This window comes from Hypanus sabinus, chromosome 8 (assembly GCF_030144855.1).
Source record: "Hypanus sabinus isolate sHypSab1 chromosome 8, sHypSab1.hap1, whole genome shotgun sequence".
NCBI lineage: Eukaryota > Metazoa > Chordata > Chondrichthyes > Myliobatiformes > Dasyatidae > Hypanus > Hypanus sabinus.
The window spans coordinates 146,479,215-146,494,179 of NC_082713.1; the positions used below are offsets into that span (position 1 = coordinate 146,479,215).

Sequence of the window (14,965 nt, forward strand, 5' to 3'; positions counted from 1 at the left end):
AGTCATTACTTTACCATATTTGTTTCTGCTGGCATTTGACTCTTTGTGGTCGAACCTATTTGGTTTTTGATGGGGATTAGAGTTTAATTAATGAGATCTGTGGTCTTAGTTTGTTCTTCCCAGTGAATATATTATAAAGACTGTGTCAACATCTTTTTGAGATTTTTGTTGATAGATTTCTGTCATCAAACTAAGACTAACTGGTAATGTGGTCAAATCTGTCCCGACATATGATTTTTCACTTTCTCTTGTGTAAAGGTGAATGAATGAATGGTCACTTGTCTACAAGGTTCAGAGAAAACTCCATCAGAATTTCAGGAAATACAATTTCAACTTCACTATAAGCATTGCCAAATCCAGAGGACACTTTGCTTTTCACAGAATATAGACCAATGAAGTTTTATCCTACACTACTCTGCAAAAGTCTTAGGCACATATACAGAGCCTATAAAAAGAATTCACCCCCCCCCCCCCCCGGAAGTTTTCACATTTTATTGTTTTACAACATTGAATCACGGTGGATTTAATTTGGCTATTTGTTTTGAAGTGATCAACAGGAAAAAATCTCTTTTGTGTCAAACTGAAAACAGATCACTACAAAGTGATTTAAATTAATTACAAATATAAAACAAAATAATTGATTGTATAATATGACACACCAAATAATCACTGGTGCAGTCAAATGGTTTTAAAAGTCACATAATTAGTTAAGGTGTCCTAGTTAAATATAAACCTGTGTGCAGTCAAGGTGCTTCAATTGATTGTAGTAAAAATACACCAGTCTCTGGAAGGTCCAGCTGCTGGTGAGGCAGTATCCTAGCAAAAACTACACCATGAAGACAAAAGAACACTCCAAGCAACTCTGCAAAAAAGCACAAGTCAGTAGATTGATACAAGAAAATTTCCAAGACATGGAATATTCCTTAGAATACAGTTAAGTTAATCATCAATAAATGGAAAGAATATGGCACAGCTGTAAATCTGCCTAGAGCAGGCTGTCCTCAAAAACTGAATGACTGTGCAAGAAGGGGACTAATGAGGAAGGTCACCAAGAGACCTATGACAACTCTGGAGGAGTTAGAAGCTTCAGTGGCTGAGATGGGAGAGATTGTGCATACAACTCCTGTCCAGGTGCTTCATCAGTCACAGCTTTATGGGAAAGTGGCAAAGGAAAAGCTACTGTTGGAAAAAAATTCACAAGAAATCCTGGCTGGAGTTTGCCCCAAGACGTGGGAGACTCTGAAGTCAGCTGGAAAAAGGTTCTATAATAAGGTTAAAACAAAATTGAGCTTTTTGGCCTTCAGACTAAAAGCCTTGCTTGGTGTAAGCCAAACACCGCACATCATCAAAGACATACCATTCCTACTGTGAAGCATGGTGGTGGCTGCGTCTTGCTGTGGGGATGCATTACAGGAAGACTTGTAAAGGTAGAGGGTTAAATGAATGCAGCAAAATACAGAGGAATCCCAGAAGAAAACCTGTTGCAGTCTGCAGAAGAACTGGGACTTGGGAGATTTGTTTTCCAGCAAGACAATGACCCCAAGTGTAAAGCCAAAGTTACACAGGAATGGCTTAAAAACAACAGAAGTTAATGTCCTGAAGTGGCCAAGTCATATTCCAGACCTCAATCCAATTGAGAATTTGTGGCTGGACTCGAAAAGGACTGTTCAGTCACAATCCCCATACAATCTGACAGAGCTTGAGCAGTTTTGTAAATACAAATGGAGAAAAATTTCAGTGTCCAGATGTGCAAAGCTGATTGAGACCTATCTGCACAAATTGAAGGCTGTAATTGCTGACAAAGGTGCATCTACTAATGATCTGTTATTGATCATTACAGAATATCTCTCTGGTGCTTCCCACTCACACCCCTTTTCCCAACAATGATTTCCTTCATCCTGTCCCCTTCCCACTCACAATCCACAATAGAGACTCATATCAGAATTAGGTTTGTGAACACTTAGATACTCCATGAAATTTATCTTTTTGCAGCTGCAGTGCAATACATAAAATTACTACACACTGTGCAAAAGTCTCAGGCACCCTAGCTATTTATATGAGCCCTCAACTTTTGCACATTCTGTATATGCATTTGACTTTGAACAATGTTTATGTTTTGGAGCACTGTAAACAAATAGATCCTTGGGGTACAGTAGAGACTGATGGTGATGATCCACATCTATATCAGGTGGGTTACATTTTCTTGTTGAATGGTAGAGTCAGTAAAGGTCCGGAAAAGGGCCCCGATCTACCCAATCAACATATTTGACCTCAATTCCCTGGTATGTTGTAATGGGTAAATTCTCAAGAAGTTGAATTAAAAGAATCACTTGTCAAGTTATTTTTATATTTAAAACCCAGCTTCAAGCATGCTGTCCGAGTTAATAGGGGAGAAAAAACTAATTTCACCAGACATAAATATATCAACTTTAGCTTCAGCTCGCCAGTGTCCTGGGGCAGTCTTTCAGGTGGTCCCCAGGTGTAGCTCACCTTGGTGTATCATTCCAGGGTGAGGTCATTGGAGCTTCTATCAACGTTCCTGTTGCACTGATTTTTTTGAAAATGGGATATGGGTTTCAACCCCATGTGCAACCCTCTTCCTTTCACAGCTGGGCTTGGGACCATCCATGGCAAATTTTAACATTAAATCTACATTAATTGCTCAGTGTACAGCGTGTCCAGGGAAGAGTAGAACTTCCGGTGAAGGGGCTTGTCCTGTCCATTCAGGGGCAGCTTACTCACCTTTGGTCCCCACCAGATACTCAGCTCTCACCTGTGGCTCCACGTAGCTGTTTGCATGCGACAACGGCCACACCCTAGTACACTGCTTTGACTGGCAAACTAAGCCAGGATGAAGGTAGCTGGCGGCCTCATACCCGGCCAGTTGGGGACATGCTCCAGCTGTCTGGGCAGATGAGATCTAACAGCCAGGAAGGTGGTACTGCAATGCTCCATGGAGAGCAAAGGGCGTGATAAGATATAGAAGAAGTTATGTCATCTGCAACTGAGGTTGCTCCGGGTTTGTGATGCTTGTTCATACCAGTGGACTTTGAATTCTGAGGTCAAGAGACTGGAACTGTCCCAGTGCAATGGCTTTCCCACTTTTTTAAAAACTCTTCGCCCAGAGGTTTCCTGTCAGTTTTGCACATGATGGACAACCACCATAGTGTAACTACAATATGGGGATGCTGATATAGTGAATAAATTAGTGGACATAATGTATTGTTTTAGATTAGTTAAATGATCACCAATTTTTTTCTTTTCCAATTCTGATAAAGGATCTTCAACCTAAGCTATCAACTCTTTCCCTTATCACAGGTACTCCTGAGCTGCAGACTTCCTAGCATTTTTTGTTTTTATTTCAGGTTTCCAGCAGCTGCAGTTTATTAATTTCCATCTGGCATCTGGTTTTCCTTTTTCCCTCTGATAAGGAAATCTACCACGTTTATCAGATCTGGCCTATATGTTATTCCAGACTTACAAAGTCTGATTCTTACAAAGACTTACAAAGTTGATTCTTAACGACACTCTGGAATAACCTGATAATACATTCAATTGTATGAAATCTGCTTTGTCTACAGTTATGTGCAAAAGTCTTAGACATATATAGCTAGGGTGCCTAAAACCTTTACACAGTACTGTATATTATGACTCTCCAGTTAGCAAATAATATTACTGAGCTAATGCAAAGCTATGCACTTTTACTTGATTCACAGCCACCTTCCTATTTTAACCAATATTTAGTACAGTGCAGAAGTCTTGGGCATCCTAGCTATAATAATGTGCACTAGACTTCTGCACAGTATCCATCCTGAACTGGATTCAGACATGAAAACAATTGCTCGCAGACCAGGTGAATCTGCAAAGTTCTTACTAACATTTGGGATGGTTGCCTATAGTCTAGCTGAGCAACACCCTTTGTTTATTTGGTGTGACTCTAATTATGTGAAGTATTCTGTACACAATTATTGGGTTGGTCCGACCCTACTAGCAAACACCCTGCCCTCTTGTTTATCACCTGTCCACCTCCCTCATGAATCCATGCTCCATGGTTAATGTCAGTTAGACAAAGCGCTGGAGATAGTAAGGGCACAAAATATTCTCTGGATCAGCAATATCACTGTCCATCACCAAGAATAGCTGAGCAACATCACCAGTGCCCAATTGGCTCAATCCTGAAGACCAGACTGGGATTGTTGCAGGTGGTGAAAGCATCAACTCCAGTGGTATTCCAGTTGACTTTGTTCCCAAAATCTTTTTCAGATATAACAAAGCTGATAGTACAATGATAGATGATATTTCTTAAAGATAAGTGATGGAACCCTCTCACTGGAGCTTGTATACAAACCTGGCTCTTTAGCAAATGCTGCTAACAGCCACGTGACTCAATAGTGAGAAGGCCACCTTTCATGAACGATACACGTCTAGGGTCAGTATGATTTGGGGTTCGACCAAACAGAAATGTCATTATGTCCCAGTTAAAGAAACCTTGATTTGAGTGAATACTGTGTAAATACAATTATCAGTCGGCAAGAAATAACAGATCATACACTGCACAAAATTGTAAAGGAAGTCTATTTGCCAATTTCAGCTTTATCAGTCATTAAAAGAAAGAAGAGAAAAAAATAAAAGGACCCATTATAATTAAACCAGTCTAAATGTGCACATGACTGTTGAAACTCATCTCTTCCAAAAGTTAGGTTTAACTGTTATTTACAGCGACAAACCCTGGTCTGCTCAAAAGCACCTGCCACAGTCTGAATTTCCTGAAGTCTATCTCGAACAACCTGGCTCTCCCTCAGGAGTATCGTCCCTTCCTTCTTGGAGCCATTCATTTGCACAAAGCACTTCTTGCAATGGGGACTCTCCTTCCAATGATATTCTACTGCTTCTTCCCTTCTGTCCCACTCCACGGCTCCCCTTAAGAGACTCCAAGTCTCTTTCTATCCTGCTCTCTCTAGAACCTCCTCCAGATCCCACCATCCTGATTAGCTGACACAGCATTCTTAAGTTGAACACCAGGGCTTCTCACCTTTAGCCAAAACCAGAATATTCCACCAGCGGGACACACCGCTTTTGCAGAAAAGTGCTAAAGTGAAATACCTACAACAGAGCAGTACAACTCTTAACCAGTAATCTAATTGTTTTTGTTTTATCTTCCCATGGAGTTGTGTTGTGTGGCACTATCATTATGCTAGTCTTGATAGTTTCAACCTGACTTGTTGGCTAAAAGTTGGGCAATCACCAGGAGGTTTGGGCCACCGGCAACAAGATATATTCTACTGCACTATGCAAGCTCATAGCCCATCATAATTTCCCTCTATTATTACAAAAATGTAATTATCGAACAGGTTCTGTGAAGAGTGTCTGAAGGGCATGCTTGGAGTAGCACCAATTGTATCTAAAAACGACATGTTAACCTGCTAATTGCCAATAGATGACTCCATGTAGCATGTTGTTTTGCTGTTTAGCTTACAAACAGCTGTGATCCCACAACTGATGGATCATGTCAAAGTTCTGCATTCCTGGCTCATCCAGAAATGGTGGTGAATGATTAGTTAGATTTCAGGAGGAAGAAGCTCCTCAGATTTTTAAATCTTGATATCAGCTGAGCCCAGAATGAGTGCTAAGGCAAGACAAAAGCATTCTGGAATGAGAAATACCCAATGACTGATTTACCTTGACATCCACCTGAAATTATGCTTTTCCTATGTTAAGAAATAACAATACCAAATGCAGCAATCCTTTGAAACCAAAGAACATCCTGGTTGTAGTACTGAAAATTTGCCTTCCAAAAGCCACTGCATCTTTATCCCGACTGCTCTAGCACTGTTACAAGACTGGCATTTGTTCCCAATACTGGGAACTGGGAAATGCCAGGATAATCAAGGACACCACCCACCCAGCAAACACTTTTTGTCCCTCTTACCTCAGCTTGAAGATTCGTACGGCCAGATTTGGGAACAGCTTCTTTCCAACTGTGATAAGAGTGCTGAACAGATCCTGACCCAGATCAGGGCCGTACCTTCCAAATATCCAGTTCTGACTTGCACTACCTTACTTTCCCTTTTCTATTTTCCAATTATGATTTATAATTTAAATTTTTATTATATTTACTTTGATTTGTACTCCAGGGAGCACGAAGCGCAGAATCAAATATCGCTGTGATGATTGTACGCTCTAGTATCAATTGTTTGGTGACAATAAAGTAACGTCCATTCATAAAAAGCAAAATAAATTTAACTTCTGCCTTTTGGTTCTACGGACAACCATCGATAAAGCAGTGGAAGATAATGGCAGGCGGTACTATAAAAAAAAGCACTTAATAAATAACTGATCATCAGTGGTTAGATTAGTTTCTCAGGGATCACCAACACCAAACCTCACTAAGGCATTGAACCAAGCATGAAGAAAGAAGTGAATTTCAGAGGCACCATTCGAATGAGGGAGGCAGTAAAGACTTCCAGTAAAGCCGGTCATCGTAAATTAAGATTAACATTTTCTCTGGCTGGCATTATAACTTGCATGGATAAAGATACAGTACTTACGATGTTGGAGGCCCCAGAACACCACTGCAGCAGCTGTTCAGGAAAGTGCCTGAGGCCTTCAGCTGCTTTGTCAATGAGCTTGTTTCAGAGATAAGATCACACATGTGGGTTGTTTGTTGGTAATTGCTCAATGTTTAAACCTATTTGCAACTTTTAACAAAATGCCTGTTTGTGCAAGCTCCAGGTAGCAAATAAGCTCTGACAACGGTTAAAAACTTGACACCATCTGGGACGAAGCAGGGCACTTGTTCAGTGCCTAATTTGCTATTCATACCACTCGCTTCCATCACCACTAGGGTGCTGTGTACTGAAAGGCCTGCAATAACTCACTGAGCTTATTTAGTGAACTGAAGAAATACTTCAAAAAACTGGAGTTCCCTTCACCGGAAAGAGTGAAGGAAGTAATTGGGTCCTTTTACGACAAGGAAGGAAAAATTAATTTTTAAATCTAAAATTTGTCAATGTTATGAAGTTTTATTATATTAAATGTACCATTTTCATAGAGAACCATGCAACATAATATACATAGGAAATAAAATTAGAAAGATACATGACAAAGGGGAGCAAAATCAGACAATTCCATTCGAGAAATCAGTGCTGATTCCAATTGAGGAATCCTATCAGTGTTAGTTTATTGTTGTGTATTCCTATATTCACCCCTTATCATCTGAATTTCATGACTTATTCTCCTGGCAAAGGGTGCAGGATATGCTTGTTATGTAGAATTAAGAAGCTACAAAAGGACACAGCTGAAAGCTGTAATGTGAGTGGATTGAACGTGCTGAGACTTTTGAATTGAAGCTGTCAGAACAACAGTGCTGTTGGCAACAGACAGATAATTACATAGAAATTAGTCCTGTTGAGAACTCTCAATGTATTTTAGAGTTGAGTCACCAGTCTCCAAAACTGATTCTGTCGACTTCGCTGCATATTTAACCCTACCAACCAAAGTTGAATTTCAGGGCATAGATACAAAAGGCCAACTGCGCAAGGCAGCAGGAATGAGTGCCAAACTATGCATAAGAAGACATGAAGGTTGATCACTTTAATCTGATCCATAGAGTCACAGGGCAAAATGGTATGGAAACAGGCCCCTTGACCCACCAAATCTGAGAACTTCCCATTTACAGTTCTCCCATTCCAGTCCCATTCTCCCCACCTTCTCAAACCCTATGCAGTATATCCATCCATGAGTGTGAAGCCCAAACAACTGAAATATTTAGTGTTGATTAACAGAAGAACCACCGATTTTTGTTATAGTTTGGAACAAAAGCCATCTAAGGTACTTGGAAAGGAAACCGTGCACACTGAAGCCTGATCTCCACTTTCAGACTCGGTGCTGGCTGGCATTGGTCACCATGCACTAAAGGCTGCTGACGTGCCCCTTCTCCAGCCAGCTGTAAGAGTACCGATCTGTTCTGCATTGACAACTATTACCAGCAGGACCAGATGGGTTCTTTTGACCTCACATGTTGCTGATCATCTTACACCAGTGACAGTCAGCAAATTATTAGACTCTGAAGACTATTACAACCAATATAATCTTCTTGTCTGGCATATCTGCACATAGACTTCAATCATGAACGGAGACCCTGTTCATCTTTTCTTTCTATTCATAGGCACTGCAGCATTTTAAGGGTCAAAATATTTGATTGCCTTACCTTTGGACTTTGTTAGAATCTCATGTCTGGTTGAAAACAAATCCACTATCAACATAATTGAGTCACTACTTACTGAAGCTATTGACAGACTTGTGCAAACTAAATAAGTAACTTTTTGCTGCTGTGAAGTTGAACATAAAGCACAAAATAAAGCAGCAATTAGTAATAACAAATAATTGATTTCTGCAGGCAACATATTAAAACCACTGTTAATGGTAATCAGTAACAATTTTTTGATTACTAATTAATTGAGCAAATAAAGTTGATGCAAGATTTTTTAATCCACCAGAGGGCAGCATGTACCTGACATCGCCAACCTGGCACTCTGAACAGAAGGAGATTCCAAATTGATTTGTCATTTCTACAAATTCACTTAATTCATCTCGAATTATATTTCCATAGTTAAATGGGCTCTTCTGATAGCTTACCTGCTTCCTTAGGATAAATTTAAAATGCTAAGTATAGGATAGGAAATAGGTCAGTCACCCTGCCAATTGCACTCAGCCACATTTGAAGGGATTTCACCTGCAGTTTTAATTTTTAAGTCTCCCAGAGCACTTTATTTCCCTGAGTTTCTCCTTCATTTGTCCATATGGGTCAGTTTCTTGTGCTGAAAATGATTTATTCAGCAATTTAATGGAAGCATACCATAAGAAATTAATTTAGTGGTAAGATCTCAACTAATTACAGTATTTTAATTAAAAACTAAATAAGAAAGCCAGTCTGTGTTGCTAATGCTTTTTGGCATAGTGCAGAATGTTTCCATAAAATTTTAGTAAATTTCTTCTCTAGTCTTGGAATGTGAAGGAAATCTGATCAGAATTTTGAAAGTAATACTTCCCTTTTTAGATACACTTTTGCAGAGAGTCATGATTATGTAAAGAAACCTGGACATTGCTCATTCACCTATTATACTATACTCCTTTTTACCATTTTCACTGTAAAGTATTGCTATTTTAGATACTAAGGTATAAAATAAATTTTATTTACTGTGGCAAACTATTGACAATTTCAAGAGGTAATGTCTTTCTGCTTCTCAAGGTTTGTGAGAAACATTCGAACCCAGATTTGTTAGGCTATTATTCTAATGTTCATTTAAGAATGGGATTTTTTTATGTGCAAAAGAGATGCCTACTCCTTTAACTATCAAATAGCTAAGCACGCTAAATAAAACTGGCAGGTTAAAACAAAGAGAAACTGTTCTTCAGGGATGAGTAACACTGGTAAAGAAGCACTTACTGCCCATTCCTAGTTGGCTCTGCCAGACTATGTAGAAAAAAAGGGCCCTTCTTTGACAGACCTCAGTGCAGCCGTCAGATCAGCTTTTTACCACTCAGTGCCTTTTGTTGTCTGTTACTGTATATCAGCAGACTGATAGAGCTCAATTTCACAAGTCAACATAGATAAAGTCTGTAGTGTATTTAATATTTCAGTAATAAAATTAAAATTTAATATGAGTAACATTGTAAGTATATTGTTTGGTTAAGCATTCTTTGTTCACACAAATCATTATGGGTGTGAGAAGTATGTGAATGGCATACATCATTATGCCACCGTTATTAGTTTCTGGAGTTACGAAAGATAACATTGGTGATGAGGAAGTTTTAAAATGAACCTGAGATGTCTACCTACCTTTGAAGCAGAAAACGGATGAAATTCACAGGTTCATAAACAGTGAGTACTAGGTGATGATGATGGTAATAATAATAATAATAATAATAATAATAATAATGATAATAATAAATCAATAAATAAGAAGAAATGGCTGGCAAGATTGGAAAGAAAAACACATTCGACTGCACAACAGATAACTGGACAATGTATGCTGAATGAATTGAGCAGTAATTTGAAGCAAATGAAATAGCCAATGAAAAACGAGTGCCAGTGTTACTGAGTGCTATAGGTAGCAAAGCATACAGCTTGCTTAGAAGTTTAACTGCTCCAGCTAAACCAGTCGAAATTAGCTTCACTGATTTTGTGACTGTCATGCAGGAATATTTAGGACTGAAGCTATTGCTGATTGCAGAATGCTTTGGGTTTCATAAACAGAATCAAAAGGAAGGGCAGTCCATTTCAGCTTATGTGGCTGAATTGAAGAAATTGTCCGAGCATTATCAGTTTAGTGATGGGTTTAATGATGCACTGAGAGATTGTTTAGTTTGTGGAATCTTCCAAGAAAACATTCAAAAATGGCTCCTAACTGAAGCACAACTCAGATTTAAAAAAGCAGTTGAAATCACCATATCAACAGAAACAGCAGTCAGAGACACAACTGAGTTGCTGTCAGGAATGAAAGAGAGCGTGAACAAAATTGCAACATCTGAGCAGAAACCTGCCTGACCAAATGAATTGTGTTACTGCTTTGGCAGCACCTCACATACACCAGACCAATGCAGATGTAAAGGTGAAACTTGCCAAAAATGCAACAAAGTAGGACACATGAAAATATAAGTGAACTGTACCGAGAAGAGAATAAGTTAAAAAGTCAAGTTCCAGTTTCAAAAAGAGCACTAATCTGCAGGCTGTTAATGAAAAAATCTGATAAAAATGAGAGTGACACAGGACTAAGTGGCTTTGAGATTTAAGTGTGAAAACTAACAAGAGACAAGCAATATGGCTTATACCCAAGTGTTACAATGCCCATCCGGTTCCCTATATCATCTGCAATAAAGTAGCCGTCGCATAGAGGCTGAAGGAATTCATTCCAAGGTTGGGTGGAACCCATCGGCAACACCAGTGGTCCTAGTGGCCAAGATAGATGGGTCTATCAGGATCTGCGTTAAAGGTTACCACCTACCCAATACTGAAAGTAGATCAATACCCTCTGCAGAGGACAGAGATATCTTCACAAACCTTTCTGGAAGGAACAACTTCAGCAAAGTGGACGTAGCTGAGGCCTACCGACAGATGGAGATGAAATAAGAGTCTGAAGTGTTTCTCACCATAAACATTTATAAAGGGCTTCAGCACTATAATAGGCACCTGCACTCTGGCAGAAAACCATGGGAGAGGACCAGCGAGTCTGCCCAGGCACTCAGTCTTATCTGGATGACATCACAGTTACAGGTGAGGATGACAAAGTACATCTCCAAAATCTGAATATTGTGTTAAAAAGATTAGAAGATTAAGGGATCAGAGCATGACTCAGCAAGTGTGAGTTCTTTAAACCAAGCATCACTTACTCCTGTAACACCATTGACGCACAAGATTTACACAAGTGTGCTGAGAAAACCCAAGCAGTGGTGAATGCCCCATGCTCAAAGGACATCACAGTTATGGTCCTTTTTAGGATCGGTCAACTGCTTTGACAGGTTCCTGACAAACCTGGCTACTGTGTTTCACCCCTCAAACTCAATATTACCGATCAGAAAGAAATGGCAATGGACAAAGCAATATGAGGTGGCCTTCCAAAAGACAAAGGAAATGCTGACATCAGGCACTGTAATCACACATAATGATCCACTTCGTCTGGTGAGGCTTGCCTTATGTTATAGGTACAGTCATGTCACGTGTTATGAGTAATTGACGTGAACGCATCGTAGCCTTTGCATCACATTCTCTTCCTGCTGTAGAGAAAAATTATGCACAGATTTACAGAGAGGCCTTGGGTTTGGTTGGGGTGTAAAACGTTGTATGGGAAAGGGTTTACCCCCATTACTGATCATTAACCACTAGTGTCCATTTTCAATCCACACAGCAGGGTGTTGCACTAAGAGCAGCAGCACGGATGCAGAGATGGGATCTGTTTCTTGGAGGACACCATTACAAGATTGAATTCAAGATTGAATCCACTAATCATGGAGATGCTGGTGGATTGTCTTTGGAAAAGGAAATACGTGAAAACTTTACAAAGGTGGTCACTCCTCTTGATGTGTTCTCCGGAATGCAAATTGAAAGTCTCCCTGTTAGGGCAGAGATGATCCAAAGGGAAATACTCACTGTCTTGGGTCTACGTGGCAACTCAAAATGGCTGGAGTGTGCAGCAGAAATTCCCATTTGCCCCATTTTTATCAGTGCCTGGATGAATTTGTCCTCAACAGGGGATTGAGAGTTGTTGTACCATCCAAGCTGAAAGCTAAAGTGTTGGAGGAGCTACATGCTGGTCATCCTGGCGTGGTCAAAACAAATGCCTTAGTTCACAGCTTTCCCTGATGGCCTGGAATAGATCACCAGATCAAGCAGTTTGCCACGCACAGTTTGAGATAACGACACATCCAGAAGGTGTCAAGAGTATCTCCTATCCACCCCTGGGAATGGCCCACATTGCTCGGGCAGAGGATTCACACAGATTTTGTCGGTCCATTCATGGCCACAGAGTTCTTGGTAGTAGTGGATGCAGCTGCAAAGTGGCTGGAAGTGTCCTCAATAGCCTCACATGCTGCTGGTGTATTGAGAAGCTTCTTCTCAGTAACAGGTGTTCCAGAACACTTTGTCAGTGACATTGGACCACAGTTTGTTGCAAAATAGTTTCAGTCTTCCGGAAAGTAAACGGAATAAGACATATTACATCTGCACCGTACCACCCAATCAAAAATGGCTTGGGAGAAAGGTTTGTCCGGAGGCTAAAGAATGCACTGCAAGCAATGTCAGTAGGATACACCACATTGACACTGAATCAGAAGCTCACCAAATTCCTCCTTGTGTATCACAGTTCAGCACATTCCATAACCAGCAACTCACCAGCTATACTGTTCCTGGGTCATCCCTGTGTTGATACTTGGGCCTCCTCAAACCCAATCTCGAAAGATTTATTCAGAACAAACACCTGAGACAAATTGAGGACTCCTTAAACAAGTGGGTTTGATGCTTCACTCCTGGATAGGCAGTCCTGGCAAGGGACTACAGAGGTTAGCAAAAGTGGGTACTTGGCAAGATTAAGGACAGAATTGAAGCATCCTCCTACACTGTGGAGATTGTGTCTGATGTCATCTGGAAATGACACATCGATCAGTTGAGGAGAGCAGAGTCAGTTCTTAGAGAAGAAAAGTAGCTGGAGCTGTCAGAACCACTTCCTACAGTCCAGAGTGGACGACTACAATAACTACACAGGAAACCCCAGAACCTGAGATTGTTTCACTGCCGCAAGTCTATTCTGCCAAGCAGAGTATCCTCCCACCCCTTGTCAGGAAAGATGTTATCCCACAAGAGTAAAAAACCCTCCACAGTGATTAAATCTTTAGGCTTGAGTAGGACAATTACCTCGCCTTGCTGTACTTTGCCTCACCTTGCTTTGCTTCACCTTGCCTTACCTTGCCTTGCCTCACCTTGCCTTGCCTCACCTTGCCTTGCCTCACCTTGCCTTGCCTCACCTTGCCTTGCCTCACCTTGCCTTGCTTCACCTTGCCTCACCTTGCCTTGCCTCACCTTGCCTTGCCTCACCTTGCCTTGCCTCACCTTGCTTTGCTTCACCTTGCCTTGCCTCACCTTGCCTTGCTTCACCTTGCCTCACCTTGCCTTGCCTCACCTTGCCTTGCCTTGCCTCACCTTGCTTTGCTTCACCTTACCTTACCTTGCCTTGCCTCACCTTGCCTTGCCTCACCTTGCTTTGCTTCACCTTGCCTTGCTTCACCTTGCCTCACCTTGCTTTGCCTCACCTTGCTTTGCTTCACCTTGCCTTGCTTCACCTTGCCTCACCTTGCTTTGCTTCACCTTACCTTGCCTTGCCTTGCCTCACCTTGCCTCACCTTGCCTTGCCTCACCTTGCTTTGCTTCACCTTGCCTTGCTTCACCTTGCCTCACCTTGCTTTGCCTCACCTTGCTTTGCTTCACCTTGCCTTGCTTCACCTTGCCTCACCTTGCTTTGCTTCACCTTACCTTGCCTTGCCTTGCCTCACCTTGCCTCACCTTGCTTTGCTTCACCTTGCCTTGCCTTGCCTCACCTTGCTTTGCTTCACCTTGCTTTGCTTCACCTTGCTTTGCTTCACCTTGCTTTGCTTCACCTTGCCTTGCCTTGCCTCACCTTGCTTTGCTTCACCTTGCCTTGCCTTGCCTCACCTTGCTTTGCTTCACCTTGCTTTGCTTCACCTTGCCTTGCCTTGCCTCACCTTGCTTTGCTTCACCTTGCCTTGCCTTGCCTCACCTTGCTTTGCTTCACCTTGCTTTGCTTCACCTTGCCTTGCCTTGCCTCACCTTGCTTTGCTTCACCTTGCTTTGCTTCACCTTACCTTGCCTTGCCTTGCCTCACCTTGCTTTGCTTCACCTTGCTTTGCTTCACCTTACCTTGCCTTGCCTTGCCTCACCTTGCCTTGCCTCACCTTGCTTTGCTTCACCTTGCCTTGCTTCACCTTGCCTCACCTTGCTTTGCTTCACCTTGCCTTGCCTTGCCTCACCTTGCCTCACCTTGCTTTGCTTCACCTTGCCTTGCCTTGCCTCACCTTGCCTTGCCTCACCTTGCTTTGCTTCACCTTGCTTTGCTTCACCTTGCTTTGCTTCACCTTACCTTGCCTTGCCTTGCCTCACCTTGCTTTGCTTCACCTTGCCTTGCCTCACCTTGCTTTGCTTCACCTTGCCTTGCCTCACCTTGCTTTGCTTCACCTTGCTTTGCTTCACCTTGCTTTGCTTCACCTTACCTTGCCTTGCCTTGCCTCACCTTGCCTTGCCTCACCTTGCTTTGCTTCACCTTGCCTTGCCTTGCCTCACCTTGCCTTGCCTCACCTTGCTTTGCTTCACCTTACCTTACCTTGCCTTGCCTCACCTTGCCTTGCCTCACCTTGCCTTGCCTCACCTTGCCTTGCCTCACCTTACCTTGCCTTGTCT

The 14,965-nt window shown here is 41.6% G+C and overlaps 1 protein-coding gene across 6 annotated transcripts in view; it reads right to left on the bottom strand.

Annotated features, from left to right (window-relative positions):
* LOC132398553 (uncharacterized) overlaps nt 1-14,965 on the bottom strand; it is an 87,366-nt gene that overhangs the window by 2,471 nt on the left and 69,930 nt on the right. For 4 of the 6 annotated variants that reach the window (XM_059978181.1, XM_059978180.1, XM_059978178.1 and 1 more), the window contains one exon: nt 122-862. The exons of 1 other annotated variant lie outside the window; for it this stretch is intronic. The gene's annotated coding sequence lies outside the window, so the exon portion shown is untranslated. Of the gene's footprint in view, nt 1-121; nt 863-14,965 lie in introns of those variants that run through there. One more of the 6 variants, XM_059978182.1, reaches the window with a different exon arrangement.